This window comes from Delphinapterus leucas, chromosome 9 (genome assembly GCF_059928025.1).
Source record: "Delphinapterus leucas isolate spDelLeu-1000000601 "Yukka" chromosome 9, BTC_Dleu_Yukka2, whole genome shotgun sequence".
NCBI lineage: Eukaryota > Metazoa > Chordata > Mammalia > Artiodactyla > Monodontidae > Delphinapterus > Delphinapterus leucas.
Window position 1 is genome coordinate 97,578,978 of NC_143137.1, and position 23,366 is coordinate 97,602,343.

A 23,366-nucleotide genomic window follows, 5' to 3' on the forward strand; every position below is an offset into this window, starting at 1 on the left:
GGAACTCCTGTTGGAACACTTACATGTGTGTATACACACACGCACACGGAACCTGTGAAGATACACAATGTAAAGCTGACAACTAACACCACCGATTAAAAAAAGAATAAACGACTGAGCACAAAACAAGCCAATAAGGTTTTACAGTGGAATTATTTAAAAATCTTTATCATTATTAATAATATTAACGCACTAGTAGCTGCTACTTCCTGGGTCCCTGTAGGTACTATAGCTCATTGTCACGACAACCTTGCAAGATGGATATTTTAATCCTCCTTTTATGTTTTATTTTCTTTTAACACCTTTATTGGAGTATAATTGCTTTACAATGGTGCATTAGTTTCTGCTGTATAACAAAGTGAATCAGCTATATGTATACATATATCCCCATATCCTCTCCCTCTTGCATCTCCCTCCCACCCTCCCTATCCCACCCCTCTAGAGGGATACACAGGGGTATTAATTTGTTTAAACACATCCAAATATATATATATATATATATATATATATATATATATCTCATCACAAAATGCCTCCAAATAATATTAAAGCACTTTTTGTGTGATGTAAGACCCTTACAACAATATACTCCTATTACATGTCTGCCTACCTTTGTGCTATTTTTGGCATAAATTTTACTTCCTCTTTTGTCATAAACCCCCAAATTCATTGTTAGTGATTTGCTTACCTAAAAAAAGTTAATAATCTTTTAAAGAAATTTTATAAACAAAAAACCTTCAGTAAAGTTGCAAGACACAAAATTATATGCAAAAATCAGTTGAATTTTCATACATGAACAAAGAACTAGCAGAAAGAGAAATTAAGAAGTCAATTTCATTTACGAATAGAATCACAAAGAATAAAATTCTTAGGAATAAGTTTAACCAAGGAGGTAAAAGATCTGTTCACTGAAAACTACAAAAATTTGATGAAGGAAATGAAGAAGACACAAATGGATGGAATGATATCCCATATTCATGAACAGGAAGAATGAAAATTGTTAAAATGTCCGTATTACCTGAAGCCACTTAGAGACTGAATGCAAACCCTATCAAAATTCTAATGTAGTAGGGCTTTAAACTCTAAATGATTTTAAGGTTATATCTAAGCCGAGGGTCAGCTAACTTTTTCTGTAAAGGGCCAAATGGTAAATATTTTAGGTTCTGTGAGCCAGATAGACTGTATCGCAATTCTGTGTATTCAGTTATGTTAGTATAGTGAGAATCAGTCATAGATTTTGTGTACATGAATGGTGTTGCTGTGTTCCAATAAAACTTAGTTTACAAAAACAGGTAGTCATGGATTTGGGACAAAATGGCATAAAGTCATCTCTCCTTGCTTCTCTCACTAAGTACAACTAAAGTTTCTGAAAATAATATAGTAGAGAGTCAAAAGAAAACTCTGAAGGGTAGAAGGAGGATGTCAGGCTGGCTAGTTACCCTGGGACTTGAGAACAATACAGAAACCCAGTGTCTCCTGACCTCCACCTTCTGAGTGGCAGAAGGTAACCCAGATCCAGTATCTCCCAATCCTCCACCCACTGTCAGAGGGTGGCCTGGGCCTGGGGTCTCCCAGTCCTCTACTCAGCAGAGGGAACGTCAAGTTTGGCTCCTCCAGAACCTCCACACAGTGTCAGAAGATGAGCTATTAGGCATTTCCCACTCCTGATGGCATCAGCAAACTGGAACAGGAGACATGCTGACACTGGGTGACTCAGAGAGTGGGTTTGGGGAAATAGTCTCAGACCTCTGGGCTGGCATATCCCCCTCCCCACTTAACAGCACCTCATACCATAGGGAGGGAGTTTTCACCCACATGTGTGGTACCAGCATGGATAGCCTCAGGGCTCCATATGCATTATGTGGACCAGAGGAATCCCTGGAAACATTCTCCATCCTGTGGGCTCCCACTTAGTGGCATCAGGCGGACTGGGGAGGAACTTTTCATGCATTTGGCCCAGTGATTATACCTCCCACTTAGGCATATCAGGCCCAGGGAAACACAATTTGTCCTTGAAGCCCAAGTAGGGTCTGAGAGGAAGCCCCAGAATTTCCAGGTGATTAAAACAGTACAGAATCGTACTGCCAGGCATCTGAAAATTGTCATTAGAACCACAGCTCACAAATGCAGCCAAGAATTTGCATACTAAGCCTAAGTAGAGTGACTGCCTACTAAAATTGAAGGCCTAAGTATGAGACAGAGTCTCCCAATACAATAGGCCAAATTTTGAGGATACAAGGGACATTCATTCATGCTAGGAACCAGGAAAATCACAACTCGGATGAGAAGAGACAAGCAGCAGATGACAGCACTGATCACAATCAGGTGTTGGAATTGTCTGACAAAGATTCTAAAGCAGCTCTCATAAAAATACTGCAACAAGCAAAAGTTAATACTGTTGAAACAAATGAAAACATAGCAAGTCTCACCAAAGAAGGCATAAAAGAGAACTGAAAGGAAATGATGGAAACGAAACATAACAATTGACATTTAAAGCTTACTGGATGGGTTTGTTAGCAGGATGAATATGAAATAAGAAAGTATCCGTGACCTTGAAGTTAGAGTAGTAGAATTACCCAATCTGAACAATGGTGTGAAAATGGTCTGTGAGACAGTAACATAAGAACTAACATTTGTATCATTGAAGTCCCAGAAGGAGAGAGGAAAAAAATGTGGGGTTGAAAGAGTAATTGAAGAAATAATGGCTGGAAACTTCCCAGGTTTGACAAAGGGCATAAATCTACAGATTCAAGAAGCTGAGTTAATTCCAAGCAGGATCAACCCAAATAAATACAAACAGAAACACATCATACTTGGACTTGTGAAAACTAAAGACCAGGGGAAAAATCTTGAAAACAGGCAAAATAAATCATGCATTATTCAAATGACAGAAGATTTCTCATCTGAAATCATGAAGGCCAGAAGGACATGGCACCACATTTTTCAAGTGTTGAAAGAAAAAAAAGAAGTGCCAAGCCATGAATTTTTACATATGGTAAAAATGTACTGTGAGAATAAAGAAGAAATAAAGGCATTCTCAGATGAATGGAAGTAAGAGGATATGTTGCTAGCTTACTCTGACAGAATGGCTGAGGGAAATTCTCCAAACAGAAAGGAAATGATAAAAGAAGAAGACTTGGATGGGCTTCCCTGGTGGCGCAGTGGTTGAGAGTCTGCCTGCCAATGCAGGGGACGCGGGTTCATGCCCCGGTCTGGGAAGATCCCACATGCCGCGGAGAGGCTGGGCCCGTGAGCCGTGGCCACTGAGCCTGCACGTCCGGAGCCTGTGCTCCACAACGGGAGAGGCCACAACAGTGAGAGGACCGCGTACCGCAAAAAAAAAAAAAAAAAAAAAAGACTTGGAACTTCAAAACAGAAAGAAGAACAACTGAGTGGGTAAAATATGAATAAATATAATATTAGACTATATAAATAGAATAGACTTTTTATGAATTTCTTAAATCATACTTGACAGTTGGAGCAAAAATGATAGCACTTACTAACGTGAAGCTCAAGGCATGTAGAGGAAAAACTGAAAACCCAGATCAAACGAAGGGAAGCATCTTGGGGCTCAGACCATGGGCTCCTGTGGAGGGAGGATTCCTGAGAGGTGCCTGACTGAGAATGAGAACCATCTTCCAAGTTTCTGAAGAACCCGAGTCCCACAAACTGATATCGAGAGCAGGGATGTTGATGGATATTCCCCAGCACCCTGACTTCCAGGGCAGTTTAGAGAAGCCCAGCTATGTGATCCAGGGAAGGAAACAAAGTCAAAGAATAGAGGTCTCATAGAGTTGACAGCCCAGGGCCATCATCTTTCGCTATGGAAAGAGGAGTTAGCCAGTATGTTGGGGGAAAAGCATAAAGTCAGCACACATCTCAATGCAGCTCAGAGCATTTCTAGAAAACAGATGTGTTATACATATGGTGATTGTGACAGATATTTCAGCTGATGTTCAGACTCTCACCAGTGCCAGAGGTTGACATGAGAGAAGCTGAAAATCGCCCCTGGGGAGAACACTCTACTCATACCAAGAAGTAGGTGGCAAGCCCACCTTCTCCGGCACCAGAAACTTCAGAGTGGAGGGAAGTCCTCTGACTGTGGAGAAAACCTCCAGATACAACTACAAACTTATTCGGCATCAGAGAATGTAGAGGGTGCAAGGCCTTCTGCTGGAGTTGGGTGTTATTCAGTATGAGAGATTCCATGCTGAAAAAAAACTTCTACAAACGTAATGAATGTTGGAAAATCCTCAATGGTGGCTTCTGCTTTATAGCACAGTGGAGAACCATGCTGGGGTGGGCTTTGTGAATGTCAGAAGGATGGGGATGCGTGCCGTCAGAAAACCACCCAGGTTCAGCACCAGAAATCCCAGCGGGAGAAACCTTACGAGTGTCGGGTGTGGGAGATAGCCTTCCAGTGGGGCTCAAGCTTCAGTTTATTAGTTTCAGAAATCACTCAGTAGAAAGAAAGCCATATACCCTGAGAAAACTATAATTCAAAAAGGGTCATGTACCACAATATTCATTGCAGCTCTATTTACAATAGCCAGGACATGGGAGCAACCTAAGTGTCCATCGGCAAATGAATGGATAAAGAAGATGTGGCACATATATACAACGGAATATTACTCAGCCTTAAAAAGAAATGAAATTGAGTTATTTGTAGTGAGGTGGATGGACCTAGAGTCTGTCATACAGAGTGAAGTAAGTCAGAGAGAAAAACAAATACCATATGTTAACACATATATATGGAATCTAAAAAAAAAAAAAGATTCTGAAGAACCTAGGGGCAGGACAGGAATAAAGACGCAGGTGTAGAGAATGGACTTGAGGACACGGGGAGGGGGAAGGGTAAGCTGGGACGTAGTGAGAGAGTGGCATGGACATATATACACTACCAAATGTAAAATAGATGGCTGGTGGGAAGCAGCCACATAGCACAGGGAGATCAGCTCGGGGCTTTGTGACCACTTAGAGGGGTGGGTTAGGGAGGGTGGGAGGGAGACGCAAGAGGGAGGAGATATGGGGATATATGTATATGTATAGCTGATTCACTTTGTTATACAGCAGAAACTAACACACCATTGTAAAGCAATTATACTCCAATAAAGATGTTAAAAAATAAAAAAGAAAGGAAGAAAGCTTCCCAAGGCACAGGGCTGTGTGCAGGGAAGCCCCACTGTCCCATCCTGTCCACCCCCTTCCTCCTTCCAGGTCTCCTATGCACAGCTCCCCTCACTTGCTGAAATGACCACTTCTCCACCTGCCCTCATGGCACATTTCTCTCAGGACCTTGTTTCCCTAGGTCATCGCCCCTCAAACCTGAATCCTCTGTTTCTTTCCCTGGAACTTCCTCATGTTCCCAACACCATTGAGTTATCTGTGCTCCATTGGCTTCCCAACCATGTCTTTACTGATACTCTTCCTGCCTTGCAGGAGTGATTACTGCTTTCTCAACTCCTTTATAATTTCTCACATCAATGACCCTGCTTGATGACTCTCTTTTTATCCCCTGGGAAGGAAATGGCACGACTTGTCTTTTTTTTTTTTTTTTTTTTGCGGTACGCGGGCCTCTCACTGTTGTGACCTCTCCCGTTGTGGAGCACAGGCTCCGGACACGCAGGCTCAGCGGCCATGGCTCACGGGCCCAGCCGCTCCGCGGTATGTGGGATCTTCCCGGACTGGGGCACGAACCCGTGTCCCCTGCATCGGCAGGCGGACTCTCAACCACTGCACCACCAGGGAAGCCCCACCATTTGTCTTTTATAGTGTCCTCTTTTGGCCTGTACTTCAGTCTACTCCTGCCTCTGGGGTTTCCGGAGTTGAAAGGGTTTGCAGAACATTTGGGTTCTTAGGGGATCATGAAATTACAGTGTGATGGGTCATTGAAATCGGAGAAAGTGGGGAGAATGAAAGGCCCATGGAGTGGGTAGTCATAGAAAGCATCCAACGGTTGCTTTTGGTATGAAGGAGGACGATTTGATGGGTCGGGGGCAAGGCTCACTGTGGGGATCTGAACCTTGGGCTTTCTTTATTGCTTGATAATTTTCATTGCACATTAGAAATGTCCCAGGTGATGTTGCAACAGACCAAGTGAAAAGAATGTGAAGCGATGATCAGGTATTGATAACGAAAATGTTACGTCTTTAATTCTTGGAAAGGATCACAGTGCATCTGTTTGGGTTCCTTCTCTATTCCCAAGCAGATGTTCAACTTCAGCCTCTGCTCCAACATGTACATACAAAGAGTGGCATGGCTGGTGCATTTTGTCTCTAAAAGTGCACTTGGTGTGGGCCTGTGGGCTTCAGGCTGGGAGCATGAGAAAAAAGGGAAGAGAAACCTGACCCTGACCCGCTCAGAGGGTGTCTGTTCCTGCCCCACATACGATGCCCTTCTTCTCTCTGACAGGCTTGAACTCCTCCAGATTCCTCTGTGATCTAATATGAATTTGGGGTTGGTGGCACTTCTGAATTAACTTCATAATGAATTACTTTCATAGCACCAAGAAATGTCTTAAAGATGCTGATGTTACCAGGTGTTGTTTCCTTGCAGTGGTTAGAGACCCTGATCGTCCTGGACAGCAGCTTCTTAGAATCGCTGCATCAGGACAGTGTAGCAACATGGGAAGGTTCTTTAAAAATACATCAGGCAGAAATAGTGTTATGAGAAAATGATAAATATGTTGTTATTATAACACCACAAGATTGTGTCTGCAAGACAGGACACAGGCAGACACAATAGACACAGGCAGACACAATTATTTAAAAATACATTTTGGTCCGGTTTATTGACATATAGTTCATGTTTAGTAAAATTCACAGTTTTATGAAAACATTTTGTTGAGTTTTGAAAAATGAATATAGTTGTGTAAACAAGTTATAGAAAATTTCCATCATCCTCAATAGTTCCTTCAGTGCAGGAAGAAATTCAAACAGTTACAAATTAGAGTGGTGGGGTATTGGGGATTTAAAAAATTTTCATTCTTCAATAATGTTTGTACACTAAGCAAAATTCAGGAAAAGAAAAAGGAAAAAACAAAAACATGACCCCCATCTGTCATCGACGTTTCCAGGATGTGCAAGGTGGTCCTTATCCAAATCTCCCCTTGGGTGCCCAGAGGGGAGATATCAATGTGGGGGACCAGTTTTGATATATATGATTTATCCAATTTATTTCCCCCAAACAACTTAGAAGAAAAGCATTAAACAGTAATGGTCTCAGGGTTTCTGCGAGGATCGCAGTTAGGAGGGGATGTAGGGGAAGGGCCTAAATGCCCCATCTTCAGGATGGAAAACCTTCCAGATGGAGTTTGGAGGAGAACACGTTATCAGAAGAGCATCCGTGGGTCGGCCCTGGGCGAAGATGTGCCTGTGGAATCCTCGTCGTTAGAGACCATGCGTTTGTGACTTTGGTGACTTTTATTTCTCATTAGCTTGTTCCTTTATTAATTCAATAGACATTTAGTGTGTGTGTGTGTGTATATATATATATATATACATACATATAAAATCTATACATATAAAATCTATACATATGTATATGTATGTATGTATTTGCCATGTTACTAAATTGTCAATATACTCCTACCACAGCACTTACGCTTTATTCTAAAAGCAGTAAAATGGGTCATTCTTTCGGATGCCTGGCCAGCCTTGTTAGTGTTTGGCACTTAAAAAAGATATTCAGGTATTTTTGGATAAGGGTTGTATGTAGCTCGTAGATGCGTGAAATGATGTGGAAAAAAAAACTTACATACAACATAACAAAATAGTGTGAACAAAGAGGGAAATCTGTTTGCTTGCGTAAGTGAGCGACCCAAGGTGGTACCTGGCAAACAGGGCTGATGGAGGTGCTTCTCACGCCCCACCCCCAGAACGGCTTCTCTCAATGATGTTTGCATCCTTCTTGCCTGACTTCTCTCTAGGGTGGAAAGGAAGTCTCTGAACTGTCAGGTCTTCAGAGTCCATCTTACGATCCTGGAAGGAGAGGGGTGCTCTCTTGTCTTCCTCGGGGTTCCTGAATGGACCCCAGTGGAGCCCAGGTCAGGGGACCAGGGGTCTCTGATTGGTCAGTTTCTATGGCTGTAGAAGGTCAGGATTCTACAGTCTACCTGACAGGCCCCACTCCAAACTTACATGAAGAAGGAGAAGAAAATGTCCCTAAATACCAGGCAAATGTTGGGGACTCATTACTAAATGTAGACGAGATGTTTTATTCTCCTGACTTCTCTGCTGCTGTATTTATTGAGTCAGCAGTGATTGTTTTTATTGATAAGAATATTCAAATATAGAAAAGTACAGCAAATACTACAAACACACACATATATACATTACCCAGAATTTGCTCTGTGACACCGGATAAGTAGCTGAATTTCTGAGTTTCTTCATAGTTGAAACGAGAACAGCAGAGTCAGAGCGCCGTCCTCACCGCCTCATATCAAGGGGCCCTGCTGTCAGCGTGACTTGTCACTGCTCATACCATCTTGATCACCTGGCTGAGGTCGGGGCCTGTCGTTTCTCCACCATAAAGTTACACTTTATTGGGAGCTTTCTGGTAGGTTTCTGTGTCCCTCTGGCATAGCCCCATCATCGTGTTTGTTGTTATTGTTTTTTTAGTACTTCCTTACTTTCGGGCTCTATAAGATGTTCCAGGCTCATCTTGTATATTTCCTGCCTTGGCCCTAGAACCAGCCGTTTCTCTGAGGACCCTTGGTTTCTTTTATTAGACAATTGTGTTAGAAACCAAGATCTGGATGCGAGGTATGTGTGCTTGCTGTTACTGGAGTGTAGTTGCTTTGAGTTTCAGCTCACAGAGCAAGACAATATGTAAACTCACTAACCCACGTGTGTTCATCTTTTTCTATAAAAACTTCTATATGTATCCATCTGTATTTATATTAGATTAAGCTAGTCGTGAGTTCATACTGTAATCCGTCTCCAACTGTAATCTGTTTCACATAGATCGTTTTAGCCTTCTCCCCTTGCTTGTCTGAAACTTCCACCCAACAGTGAGAAACCCAGCTGCCACCATCCACCATCCATTTACCTAATCATTCAATCCCAGTGTGCATTTATAGCTATCCGAGTTGTTCTTTCCACTTACTTTTTAAGCTATCAGGTCTTTCCTGCCTTGTATCGGTGTTTATGCGCTGGTCTTACATACAGGTTTGTACCTGATTCTTCCCTATTTGTAGGACCCCCTCAGAAGGAGTGCTTCACTTTCTGAGGGATAAATGGATGCAAACTTCAGACTTCTGTTAACAAGAAAAGCATGTGATGATGGGTATGAACATGAGTAGGAGGCAGCTGGAGGGAAGAAGGTGTTTCCAGACTAAAGAATGATGCAAAATTAGCAAGGTGGATGACGTCTGGGTCATGCGTCATTTCCACATGAAACACGAGATGGCAAGTCTCTAACGCAAAAGTCCTTCTCGCCCTGTGAAAACCCTAAATGACGTTGATTGCTGGCACAAAAACGATGACTTTTCCTGGGCTCACGGGGCAGAGGAGTCTGCAAAGCAGAGAAGTGAAGCAATCATTGGGTAAGTCAGGGGCAAGGGGAAAGGTAGTAAATAAATCATGAGTCCTTTAGCAGAAAACAATTTCTAAAGGCTTGAATATATGCTGTGGCTGATATTTCTTCCCTCTTCTTTTTCTTTGTCTTCTAAATGTTTCTAAATGGCAATATATTATGTTTGTAACATATAGAAAATATTTAAAAGATATTTTACACTGATATATCACTCGCTGCTAGAGGATGTGGTTGGAGTTCAACCCTTTAGCACCAGTGAAAAGACAAACAGACCAAGTGTGCTTAAACATTCCTCTGTGGACCCAGGTTGCAAGTTTAGAGAAGCTGCACTTTTGTCATCAATTTTAAGGCCATATGGCAATAGCTAAATTTTAACTAAGGAAAGAGACGTTTTGTTAGTTCTGAGTATTCTGTACACAAATGGAAAGAAAGAGCTCAGTAAACCCTTAGATATGGTGAGAACACAGTGCAGACCCTTAGCTTTCCTACTGACATATTCCTATGTCTGTTGGTGGAGTGGTAGCGATTATAGAACCATCCCTGCAACGGTAGCGTGCTTGACGAACGAGATATTACAATAATTGCAAAGAACATGTGGTCTGCTAAGGATAAGGCCTGAATGTGTAAGAAATAGAAAATAGAAGGCTGTAGTTGTTGGTGCCTATGTTATAGCAGCACATTATGTATACATTGCTGAGCACATGATCACATATATGTGTGAATTGATGAAGGATGAGAAAGGGTGATCTATAAATAGGGGTGTTGGGCAGTGTGGCTGGAAGGTGCCCAATGATCTCCATAGAAACAGCTCAAAGGGGCTCTATCCAAGCTGGGCTCATGGGCAATGCTACTGAAGATGCCAGCATGAATAGAAATGCTCCACTTTCAAGTGTTCAGCTGGATGAGTTTTGACAAATATTACAGAGGCGAGACTACTACCCAAATCAAGATACAGAATGTTTCCATCTCCTCAAAAATTCTCCCTGTGCCTTTTTCAGTCAGTCATGCCACTGGTTGCAGCACCAGACAACCACTGACTAGATTCTGTCCCTGTACATTGCATTCTATGTTTTAAATTTCATAAAGATAGAATTATGCCACGTGGAGTCTCTTATGGCTGGCTTCTGTTCGGAAACAATGCTCCGTGAGTGTTTTCAAATTTTCACGTGATCAGGGCTTTTGAGGAAAATGTCCTGCCAACCAGGGTCGAAGGATGTAGCCATGTTGGGGAGGTGAGAGCCTGTGAACCTCTCCAGAGACATTCACAGTTTATCTCCCCTGGAACCACTAGATTACATTCCAGAAGGTAATGGACCTGAAGCCCTTCCCCTTCCTTCTCAGGAGAAGACCTGGCTACATAAGTAAGATGGGGTTACTCTCTCTTCTTCTTCAGAGGGGAGGATGGACAGCAGTGTCCACAGACCAAAATTATACATTTGGCATTTTGGAGCTCTTCTTCCAGGGTACAAACCCCACTTCATGCACAGGTGTCACCTGCTCTCATGGCATTAGCCCATAGGGAGTGGGGGCTTGGGGAAATCACAAGGTATTCTTTGAGTAATTAAAATTCTGTCTCTAACCTGGAAACCATGTGTATCTTGTCAGGCAAACCAACCAACCAGCAAATAAATATAAAAAATCTTAACTTCTCTCACACTGCCTAATGTTTTAGAGGCTCCTGTTAGTGTGTGCATCATTGTTTCTTGTTATCACGGAGTAGTATTGAATTGTATAGATATACAACAGACTGTTTATCCACTTGCTTGTTTACAGAAGTTAGGGCTGTTTCCAGTTATCTTAGCCTAAGTGCTTAACACCCAATAACAAGGGTTCAACATATATAAATATTTGTGTGTATGTTTGTGTGTGTGTGTATTAAAAAACCAGTTTTGAACTTTCCCTGGAAAATTTTCATGATTGTCTACCTTTGGGATTTTCTTTCTATTTCGTCTTGACATTTTGGGCAAAACTTTCATTTTAATGCTTAGACAGATTCTCCTTGTACATTCCATCTTTAGCTTGCATACATGTGACCCTGAATGCCAGATGGGCATTTAAAATGAAGGCAGGCACTCATGTGCATCTAGCTAAGGTCCAGGGAAGGGAGATTGGAGATGTTAGCAAGCAAAACTTTCTCATGATTACTGCAGGCATGACGTATCTTTTGTTTTCATCCTTCACTATTTTAAAGAAGTTTATTTTGAAGATTTGTGTGCAAGACTTTCTGAGAATTTTTTCATTTCACTTGGGTAAATATCTAGGAGTAGAACCGCTAGGTCACATGGAAATTGTGTGTTTAACTTTACTAAAAATTGCCAAACATGTCCAAAGCGGTGGTACCTTTTATGTTCCCACCAGATCTTCACCCATGCTTGACATGGCAAGTGCTATGAATTTCAGCTGCTCTAGAAGGTGTGTTATGGTATTTGTGTTTTTCTCACAACTACTGATGTTACACATTTGAACTTTGTCACTGAATATCTTGTGTTGGTGAACTTTTACTCACAGTCCTCCTAACATCGAAATGTGGAGGATTCTGTCTTTTTCCAATACATCCTATCCACGTGAGTATTAGATTTACCAACACGCAACAGGGAGGTGCCACACCAGAGATGTAAGCTACTGGGATTTTTTTTCTTTTGCCAATTAACACTTTAGCAGTCTTAATCATACTTTATGCAGACTTAGTCATAAACAAGGGTTGTTTGTTTCCAGCACATTTTAGATTTTAAATGGCTCTTCTCTTGCAATGTTGGCATCTCCCATAAATATTTGACCATTTTCAGCTCCGCATGTGTTAGGTCTTGTTTCTCCTCATGGAATTAAAGCTAGTCCATTCCAGGTAGCATGACGTGAGGTGCATCACTTGGTGCTTCTGAAACTGTGGTCCACACTGTGACATGGGTGCCATGTCTCTGCTCCCGAACTGGGCACCGAGGACAGGGATCTCTTCACAAGCAAACCTTGCAGGTGTGCATTACTACCACAGCAGCTACCTTTTGGGAGGAAGGGCAGCTTCTCTAATGTGGCACAAAAGCAGTTTGGGCTGGTCATGGAACTGAAAGTTCTCCACTGGGGTGAATTACTATTCCCACCATGTGCTGGGGGTGCAAGGGGCCACCCCTGCCCCTCGAGAGCACTGCCTGCTGATGTGCATTGCCTGGAGCAGAAATGGGGCACCTGGAGCCTTCCAGGGTGGCACCCTCCTGGTATCGCCTGCTTCACAACTAAGGCAGCTGAAACTACACAGAAACCTGCTTTTCTACTCCCCACACTCACCTGTCATTGGAGCTGCGGTGCCCCAGGCAAGAGATTAGTGGGCTTTCACCAGTTAGGCAGGGCTGGCCTTAGTAATGCTTGTTAGGGAGATTTCCAAATGGAGTAGGGAGAAAACACATGGTGCCTCCCTACCTTCCTAGGTGATCTCACCCTTGAGTAAGAGAAAGTAAGTGAGAACCTTAGGGCAAATCAACCAGGATTCCGAGGAAAGAATTTCTGCAAAGCAGAGCAGCACTTTACCCATGGTGTGGAGTCACCGGCAGGGCTCACATCTGGAACTTTCCCCGACCACGAGATCATCGGGTCCTGAATTCACCAAGGGGAACTTGTGGCCAGAGCGGGTGTCAGCTCTGCAGCACAGATGTCTTAGAGTTGGAGTCACCGGATGACTGCTCTTTCACTCTTCCTGTCATCATCCTACTTAAGAAATTTAATATTTACAAACCAACAGTATTGCATTCTACCTGACTCACCGCGTTTCTGGGTCACTCTCTGTTGCATATGTGCATGGCACAAAATTAAAAAGACGGAGCAGACGTCAGCTTCCACCATTGTCCCAACTGTTAATGAAGTCAGGTTTGGCTGCTAGTTGCTTAAGAATCCAATACTGAGAGACAAGTGCTGGCTAGGAGGAAAGATAGCTTTATTGAGGAAGCCAGAAATCCTGGGGAGAAGGTGGACTCATGTCCCAAAGAACTAACTTCCGTTGTTGATCAGGGGGCAAGAGTTTTTAAAAGGGAGTTTCAGGGGTGCACAGGTAGAAGGGGGGGCTACATGCAGAACAGCACAGTCAGCTCTGACAGTCACCTTAAAATTAGTCATGCAGTAGTCTGATCAATGTCATCTTGATTGTTTTAAGTACAGTTAATCTTCAGTTCCAGGGTCAGTTTGTTCCCGTTTCTTTGAGCTCAGTTCTTGGAGTTATGGCAGCTTATGTCATGGCTATATTCCAATCATTATGTAGTTAACTTCTTCCACCTGGTGGGGGTTTCAGTATCTACAGAACAGCTCAAAGGATATGACTCAGAATATTATCTATAGCCCTTGAGGAGGAACTAAAGGTCCTTGATTTTGTTTAACGACTAGACTATTATTATTTGGTCTTGTTTGACTGCTTTCCTTTACTTCTGCATTTTCTGATTAAATTTATTCTTTGACTAAAGTCTTTCTACAGGCAAGAGGCAGGCAGAGGACACGGACGGGTGGTCTGTTCTGGGAAGGTCTCATGGGGCCCTGCTCTGTTATATAACCATTGTACCCCGTTTCTGGGGACAGTCACCATTATCAGATTCCTATTTATCATTCCAGATACACAGCCCTTCCAAGGGCTCATAACCAGCCTTTCTTTATATGCCAACACTGACACATGCTTCCATGTGCCAAGAGTATATATGGATAACATGCAAGTAATAAACACACTGGACATGACAGTCATGGAATGGTAGCATTTTGTTTAATGGCTTTTTAGAATTCCTTTCTACAAACTGATTATAATTGATTCAATCATTTCCCTTTGATGGATATTTAGGTTGTTTCCTATCTAGTGGTATTGAGAAAAAAATTGACTGTCATATGCACCAACATAGATACCTAACTTCTCATATGTGACACTATATGTGTTGGATAAATTTTTTAAAAATGGAATTCCTGGACAAAAACTATATACATGTTTAATTTTTAAAAAACAATGATATTTCATTGCTGTTTCAATTTACATTTCTCTCACTACAATGGTGGTTGAATATATCTTTTTTTTTTTTTTTTTTTGCGGTACACGGGCCTCTCACTGCTGTGGCCTCTCCCATTGTGGAGCACAGGCTCCGGCCGTGCAGGCTCAGCAGCCATGGTTCACAGGCCCAGTCACTCCACGGCATGTGGGATCTTCCCGGACTGGGACACGAACCCTTGTCCCCTACATCGGCAGGCAGACTCTCAACCACTGCGCCACCAGGGAAGCCTGGTTGAATATATCTTTATTGTCTTTTCTCCTGTATGGGCAATTTGGTTCTTATGCTTTCATGCCCCAAATATTCATTTTTATCTTTGAAGTCCAGTCAGTTTATTAATATATTTATAGGTATGCTTTGCCCTATGAAAACTTTCCCTGAGATGGAGTGTTTTTTTAATGATTAGATTCATCTCATGTTATTTCTGGAAAATTTTCTTGAATTATGTCTTCAGTTTTTTTCCCTTTCCACCTATATAGTTTGTTTCTACAATTATACCAATTACATATTCACGAAACTCCTTTGTTTCTTTTCCCTTATCTAACATTTTACCTTTAGTTGTTTTAAACATTTATTTCCATTTAATTTTAGCTGCATTTCTCAGGGCACAGAGAAATGTCTCTTTTTAAAGTTTGTTAGTATTTATTTCCCTTTCGCTGCCCCCATTTTTTTTTTTTTTTTTTTTTTTTGCGATACGCGGGTCTCTCACTGTTGTGGCCTCTCCCGTTGCAGAGCACAGGCTCCAGACGTGCAGGCTCAGCAGCCATGGCTCATGGGCCCAGCCGTTCCGCGGCATGTGGGATCTTCCTGGACCGGGGCACGAACCTGTGTCCCCTGCATCGGCAGGCGGACTCTCAACCACTGGGCCACCAGGGAAGCCCTGCTGCCCCCATTTTTAAGGGTTATCTTTTCTTTGTTTTATCATCATGTACCTGCTGGGTTCTTAGGTTTTTCCTTTGAGCTCTTTGACATTTTCAAAGCAATTAGTTTGTAAACTGTGACTCATTCTGTTTGTTAACTCTGGTGGGCACTTGGAAATAATTACCAAGTTAATGAATTTCTGAGTTCACATCTATAAAACATAACTAACACATTTTATATGATATTTTAAAATTGAATTTTTTTTTTTTTTTTTTTTTTTCTTGCGGTACACGGGCCTCTCACTGTTGTGGCCTCTCCCGTTGTGGAGCACAGGCTCCGGACGCGCAGGCTCAGCGGCCATGGCTCACGGGCCCAGCCGCTCCGCGGCATGTGGGATCTTCCCGCACCGGGCCACGAACCTGAGTCCCCTGCATCGGCAGGCGGACTCTCAACCACTAGCGCCACCAGGGAAGCCCTAAAATTGAATTTTTAATTATATTTTAATTAAAATGTGGTTTACAAATAAAATTCTCATTTTCTTCATTGTATTTTTTCAATTTCCAAATGAAGAAGGGTTAGAGACACAAACTTTGGCTCTTGAGAAAGGGTTAAGCATGTTTTTAGAGCACTGATTATCTTTTTGCCCTACAGATCAAGACAGCTTGCCTTCTGAGATGAGGAGGTGGGCCTCTTACTGTTTCACTCATTTGGATAATTCACAAGATTCTTAAGGCCAAGTTTTTGGATTTGTTTCATATGGGGACACTTCACTGCCTTCTCTCACAACAGACTAATCATCCCTGTCCTAAGAGAAAGCCATACAAATCCACCTAAAGCATGAAAAAGTTTTACACAGAAAGTTCCCTACATATAAATGAGTTCTGTTCTGAGAGCACATTCATAAGTCCAATTTGTTTGTAAGCCCAACAAAGTCAGCCTAGGTACCCAAGTAACAAAATGGGCTATATAGTACTGTACTGTAATAGGTTTATAATACTTTTCACACAAATAATACATAAAAACAAACACAAAAAATAAAGAAAACCTTTTTAATCTTACAGCTCAGTACCTTGAAAAATACAGTAGTCCAGTACAAGAGCTGGCATCCAGGGGCTGGCATCGAGTGAACAGGCAAGAAGAGTTACTGACTGGAGGAGGGAGAGGAGGTGGGAGATGGTAGAGCTGAAGGATCGTCAGCAATAGGAGACAGAGGGCAAGGTGCAATTTCATTCACGCCTGATGTTGATGGAGCACATGTTTGCATCTTTGAAAGTTTGCAACTTGAATGTTTGTATGTAGGGGACTTACTGTACTTGGAGTTTCAAATCTGCCTTGCCTGCCTTTCTAGGTGACCCTGGGGAGGTGACATTCCTCCCCCAGGCCTCAGACCCTTTATATGAGAATGAGGTCTGGACAAGAATTCCAAGAACTGCTTAATCCTTAACATTCATGACTGTGGGGCATATTTGGTTTGTGCTGGATGTTCTCCATTGGCCCCTCTAGTCCTGTTTCCTACTGGGCTGACCTCTGCAAGTGGCATTACTGGGCACCCTTGACCTCCAGCCACTGGTTGGTTGTGGCCAGTGGGAATTAAGTCCAAGGCATGGACATTTCTCTACTGTTGGCACAGTCAGATGGGGCCTGGAGAAATGTCCCGTGGGTATCATTTAGGCGAGTCTTGATTCCGTATCTAGATCAAATAAATGAAATATAAACACCTTTCAGTTTGAAAGTTCTATGAATTATGAACATATGCAATACAAATTTTAACGTGTAATTTAAATTTCAGGGTTAATTTTCTGAGAATTATCATTCCTTCCTGTGTTGAATTCTATAAAACATAACATTGTTCCTTAAACACACACACACACACACACACACACACACACACACACACACAATATTTTTAAACTGAGTAGCAAAATAATGAAGATTGTTCCAGAATATTCAAGTCAGACTATACTTTGGACTTATTTTCTCAAAATCACAGTAATTCTCCCACAGTGAAGAGGAAAAACCCCATAATTTAAATCTGTCATTTGAAAGTATATTTTCTCTGAAATGTATATTCTAAGTTTTGCTTTAAAACCATTCAATTCATCTATTTATGAATATTTCTTTGATTTGTCTAAAAATTTGCTTATTTTTTCCTCTTTGGTTCAGAACACAGAGAAATAGTATGCGCCAATTAGCATGGTATATCTGCAGTGTTTATATTCAAAGTTTAAAAAATTGCTTTTCTAAATATGGAACTAGACACCAGTTATGCGAGCTTTCGTGGCCATAGAAATTGCACTCATGGGACCCATAAGGTTAGTATTACATTGGAACAGGTGATTACCTATAATTCGCAGCTGTAGGGACAAAGCTTTGTCAGACCACGTAATTGTATAACTTCATTACAAACCCCCTGCAGGAAGTCTGAGGGCCAACATGGGATTCCTGAAATTTATGTACAGAAGCACGTGCAGTTTATAAGAAAACTGAAAACAGGTGGAACAAAATTGGAACCTCACGGGCTGAATGAACTCGCTCGCCCTAAACAGCTGTTGTAGATGGTCACGGTTTTGACAAATAGCAGGCACGTGGCTTCATTCTCACGACTTCATTAGAAAGAACATTGTGTCTTGATGAGAGGTGCTGCTATATTCATCAACTTTTAAAATACGATTACACAGGAGAGACTACAACTCATGGGTAAAAGGAACTTTCTTAGAAGAAAATAATATTTGTCAGGGAAAATCTTGAAGAATTCACTCATTCAAATATTGGGTTGACACTGGTTATTTTGATTAGAATAAGTGGAACCAGGTCACGGTTGTGAAGGCTTTCATAAAATGTCTATTTTTTCTGTTCATTCATAAATTGTACAGGGACAATTTGCTCAATCATATTGTCTTTTACTAGGCTAGGTTATTAATGCTTTTGTCTTAGGTCCATATTTTACCATGCTATAAATAAAAAAGAGTACAAAATATAATTCAAAATATTGTATAAAATGTATTACTTATGTTTTCTAGATAAAAATTCCATTAATCATTCCTTGAGTTTCATTCATTATTGACATCAACTTAGCGATTATTTGCTAAGTGCCCACCAAAATAAACAAATATAGAATGCTTTACAATTTACAAAGCACTCACTTTATTGATCTTATTTGCTCCTTGCCAAACCCTGAGAGGTCAACAGGCAGGTGCTAAGATCACCCCGTGTTACAGAGAAGGCATAGAGGATGTAGAGCTTGTCCAATGATGAATCAGGGGTAAACAGAGGAGCTGGGATGCAGACTCAGATCTTTTGGGCATAAAAGAGTTATTTTCCCCTGTACCCTGCACCTCCCGGGACTGCGCTAGAGCTATGAGGGGTGTCAAAATAGAAGATGAGAGGTCTCTTACGTAGAATTGGAGGGGCTTACAAGCCAGTTGAAAAGAGGAGCAGTTGGTTAGGAAACAATCCAGTGAATATACATGTTTAGAATAAATCAATGATTCAATGGAGATCTTTTAAATTTCTGCATTGAAACCTGTGAGTAAAAATAATACTGACTTTCTAGTCTACCGCTGAGTAGAAGATGGGACATGATTTTGCATTTTGGATCCAGTAACCACTTGCTATGTCTTTTTCCTCAAAGTTACGAAGTTGTACAGAAGCCCAGGTTTCTCATTTATTGAATAAGGAAAATAATTCCCACCTGACACAGTTGCCATGAGTATTAAAGAAAGAAACTCTTATGAAACGTTCTTTGTCCTGCCTTGCACAGCAGATTCCCTATAAATGGTTAGCAGGTTTGTGGTATCAGCTCCAGGGCAGGGGTGTCCCCAGATTATAAAATCCTTGAGCCCTTCGAAACTATGAAACATGCTTGAAACTGCTCCCTAGATAATGCATGTATCTTTTTCAAAAATGCTTTTGGAGGTACACAGGACTTTCCATGTTTCTACCCCCAGTTTAAAAACTTCCTTAAAGTTTCATCCGATCCAACTATATCAATAATCACTTTGGATGTAAATAACCTAAATGCAACTTTATAGATTCAGTGCAATGCTAATCAAAATCCCATCAAGTTATTTTATGAATATCGACAAAGTGAAGTTGATATACAAAGGCAAAAGACGCAGAATAGCCAACACAACTTGTCATTGCTTATAGAATAAAACCGTGCTCAACACTGAGCACTTAAAAAAACACAGAAGATACTTCCTAAGGAACCTGGAGTCTGGCAGGTTGGATAGATGGGTAGTTGGGTAGATGAAAGGATTCCACTTTCTCTAAACCCCTGCTAAGACGCTCAGGTCAGAACCTCTCTTCCACGGTTATGGTGGACAGTCATGCTCTGTAGGGGATGTGTGTGTTTTCACCCAGTCGCTGGACTCTGAGTTCATTCAGGGAGAGAACATCTTTATTCAGTTCTGGGTACCAAATGATTAGCACAGTGCCTGGCATAAATGTCACCTTATTACCTGAGTCACCCTTCTCAAATGTAATATGAAAATCATTTCATGCTGCTGGCAAATTTGGGGATGAACTCCATGCCCTACACTGTGTCAGGCAAGGCCCTCATGCCAACTCAGGCTGGCACCTGCTTTCTTATGGACCCTTATTTCTCACCTCGCCCCTCACTGTGCCCCTGGGCCTTTGCACTTGCCAAACATTCTGTGTGTAAGGCATGCCCCTTTCTTTCATTTCCTACTCATTCTACTGGAGCCCTTGGGGTCATCTCTCCTGGGAGGCCTTTTCTGACTCTCATATCTGAACCCCAAAAATGATCGGGGGTATATTTATGTCATCTGTCTGATGGGTCGTATGAAATAAACCAATAGTTACTGAATGGTGAAAAGGAAATTCAATGTCAACCCTGAAGCTTTCTACCTACTTCCAGTTTGCCCTTCCACAATTGGTTCTTCCACAGCAGCCAGGGCGTCAGGCAGAAGAGGCCACTCCCCCCCAGCATCCAGCCCCTTCTACTAAGATCAGGACGGCAGCTCCCTCCGCAGCCCTGTCTCCCGGGTCCACCTTTGCCGCCTCTCAGACCCTCCTCAGTGATCATGGCGTCCTAGTTGCACTGGCCTCATTCGGCAGCTCTGTGCGGGGCCTTTGCCGTCCCCTCTGCCCGTGCTCTTCTCAGTGTGTCTGTAGGTGATTTGTGGGCTGGCTCTTGAATTCAGATCTCAGCTCAAATGCCACCCCCTCGAGGGGCTTCTCTCCCCCATGCCACCTGATCTAAAGGAGCCCTCAGTGACTGCCTGAGACTGTTCTCACAGCTGCCTGAGGCTTCCCTTTTGCTTATTACTTATCCCCCAACCCCCAACAAAAAGAGTGCTGCCCCGGCAGTGCCTCTGCTCTGTCCTTGAGAAGGTGCTGTCCCAGTGCCTGGAGCACTACCCAGCATGCAGCGGACACAGAATGAAGGCTTTCACATTTAGGGAACTGCTCTGAGAATATTTCAGATGAACGACTGAGATGTGCAAAGCTTGCCTACCTACCCTCACAGGTCTATACGACGTGGGCTTACGGAGCGAGCAAACAAAAACTTCCCTCGTGATAAATTCACCTGTAGAAAGTGCATATCCAGTGACAAATATTCCATAAATTATGCCTCAGTGAAGGGAGAATAGACTTCTTAAATTTGGTGTGATTTGCAACTTGAGAAGACCAGTAATTACGTAGCTTCCTTTTTTTGTTTGTTTGTTTTCTGTTTCTTCCTCCGGATTGATATACTTCTCATGGATTCACAAGGACAAGATAACTTTCTACAAAGGTAAAATTGCTTACAGAAGGTTTTGTCCCAAATAGGTGAGATAAAAAATCCCCCAGACTCAGGCCAGGAGGCTGGAGGAATTCGGAGGCCCGAGAGTGATGAAGTCGAGTTCATAAATATGAAGATTAAATCTGCAATGTTGCCTGCATTGAAGTCAAATTCATGCTAGTAAGACTCTCCTAGGTAAGATGGAAAGATCACCTGGATTCAAGTTCCAGCTTCCTCATGTTGTACAAATTGATTTAAACCCTCTAAAACTCAGCAAGATGATCAGTAAAATGGGATTATATCCTTTATTCCCAGAGTACTGTTGTTGATATCGAATAGCAAGCTACACGGGAAAACTCAGAATGAAGGTTTATTATATTATTATCCCTTGGTCCTAGCAAGTGCTGTGAATCTAGTAGATGCTTAAAGAATAGTTGATGGTTATTTCCTTTATCTCCTCCAATGGGTAATCATTCAAGAGCACTTTCTAAGATTTTAATCAAACACAGTGGTGGGAGGAATAGCAGTAAGTTTTGCTGGATCATCATAAGGGAGGGAGAATTTCCTTGTCTGAGGTGCCAGTGCTGTAGCCTCATCCTCGCTGTGAAGCTGCCCTTGCTTCCATAGAACTCGACGCCCCATTAGGATCATAAGTGGGATAGGCTTGGATTTGTCCTGCTTCCCACACTTCTGGCTGATGGGCTCACTTCTGGTTTCAGTCATAGCTCCACTGTCTGGGGCTATGGTAGGATGGCCAGCCTCCTTCGACTGTGGTGTGAGGACAGGCCTTCCACACCAGTGGATTCGTAGGCACTGAATGTAAACGTGTTTAACCTGGGGTTTGCCTTTGGGGAGGGACTTTGGAACCATCTGCACTGCAAAGGGGGCAAGTTCAAGCCTAGAACTTCATTGGCTGTTTCTGCCTTTTTTATATGCTAATATAGTCTTAGATAAACTTGCTGGTAGAGTCCCTGTGCTTTAAGTCATGTCTGGGGGGCCTCGAATCACTGCCTGGGTGTATTGTCAGTGTTCTCCAGAGAAACAGAACTAATCTATCTCTATCTATATTTATATATCTAATATCTATATCTATATATATCTATATATGATCTATATATATAATATCTATATCTATATCTAATATCTGTATCTGTATATGGTTTATACAACTATAGACTGGCAAGTCCAAAATCTACAGGGCAGGCTGGCAGGCTGGACTGGGAACTTGCAGTTCAAGTCCAAAGGCCATCTGCTCACAGAATTCCTCCTGCTCAGGGAAGGTCAGTCTTTATTCTATTCAGGCTTTCAGTTGATTGGATGAGGCTCACCCACATTATGGAGGGCAATCTGCTTTACTCAGTCTACTGATTTCAATGTTAATTTCACCTAAAATCACTCACCGAAACATCCAGAGTCGTTTGACCACATATCTGAGCACAAGGACCCAGCCAGGTTGACATACAAAATTAATCGCCACAGTGGGATCCTGGGAGACTCTCCCACTGAGCTGGAAGTGGTGTTTTTCCAACACCATGGCCCTTTCTCGCAGGCCAAGCTTTGACCATCTCCCTATTATATTGGAGAACAGTGTCCTATCCAGAGAGGGCAGCAGCAACTGTCACTCCGTGCCTGATTTCCTCAATGGACACGGAGAAACTGCTGCTATGTCTCCTCAAAAGTGTTCAACACATTTTCTCCAAAGCACAGAACCCTACACACAATGCTACCAAGGGTTCTGCACCCAATTCCAAAATGTGTTGGGTTTATTTTTCCCATGCATCCATGCTGACACCAGCTGGGTGTCCTACAATTCAACTCCATTCTGATACCATCTACCTGGAGATAAGGTCAGATCCCACAGGTTAAGGACTCAGTCCCACAAGACTGCCCCCACCCCCTTCAGATGCCAATCTCAAGTCCAGGTTGTCACCTGTGCTTCTGACTAACTGGCTATAGATTGGATGTTCCAGTGATCCCCAATTGGGTTTGATTAACTCAGAGAGACACTTTATTTATTTTTTTTGTTTTTATTTTTTTGCAGTACGCGGGCCTCTCACTGTTCTGGCCTCTCCCGTTGCGGAGCACAGGCTCCGGATGCGCAGGCTCAGCAGCCATGGCTCACGGGCCCAGCCGCTCCGCAGCATGTGGGATCTTCCCGGACCGGAGAACGAACCCGTGTCCCCTGCATCGGCAGGCGGACTCTCAACCACTGCGCCACC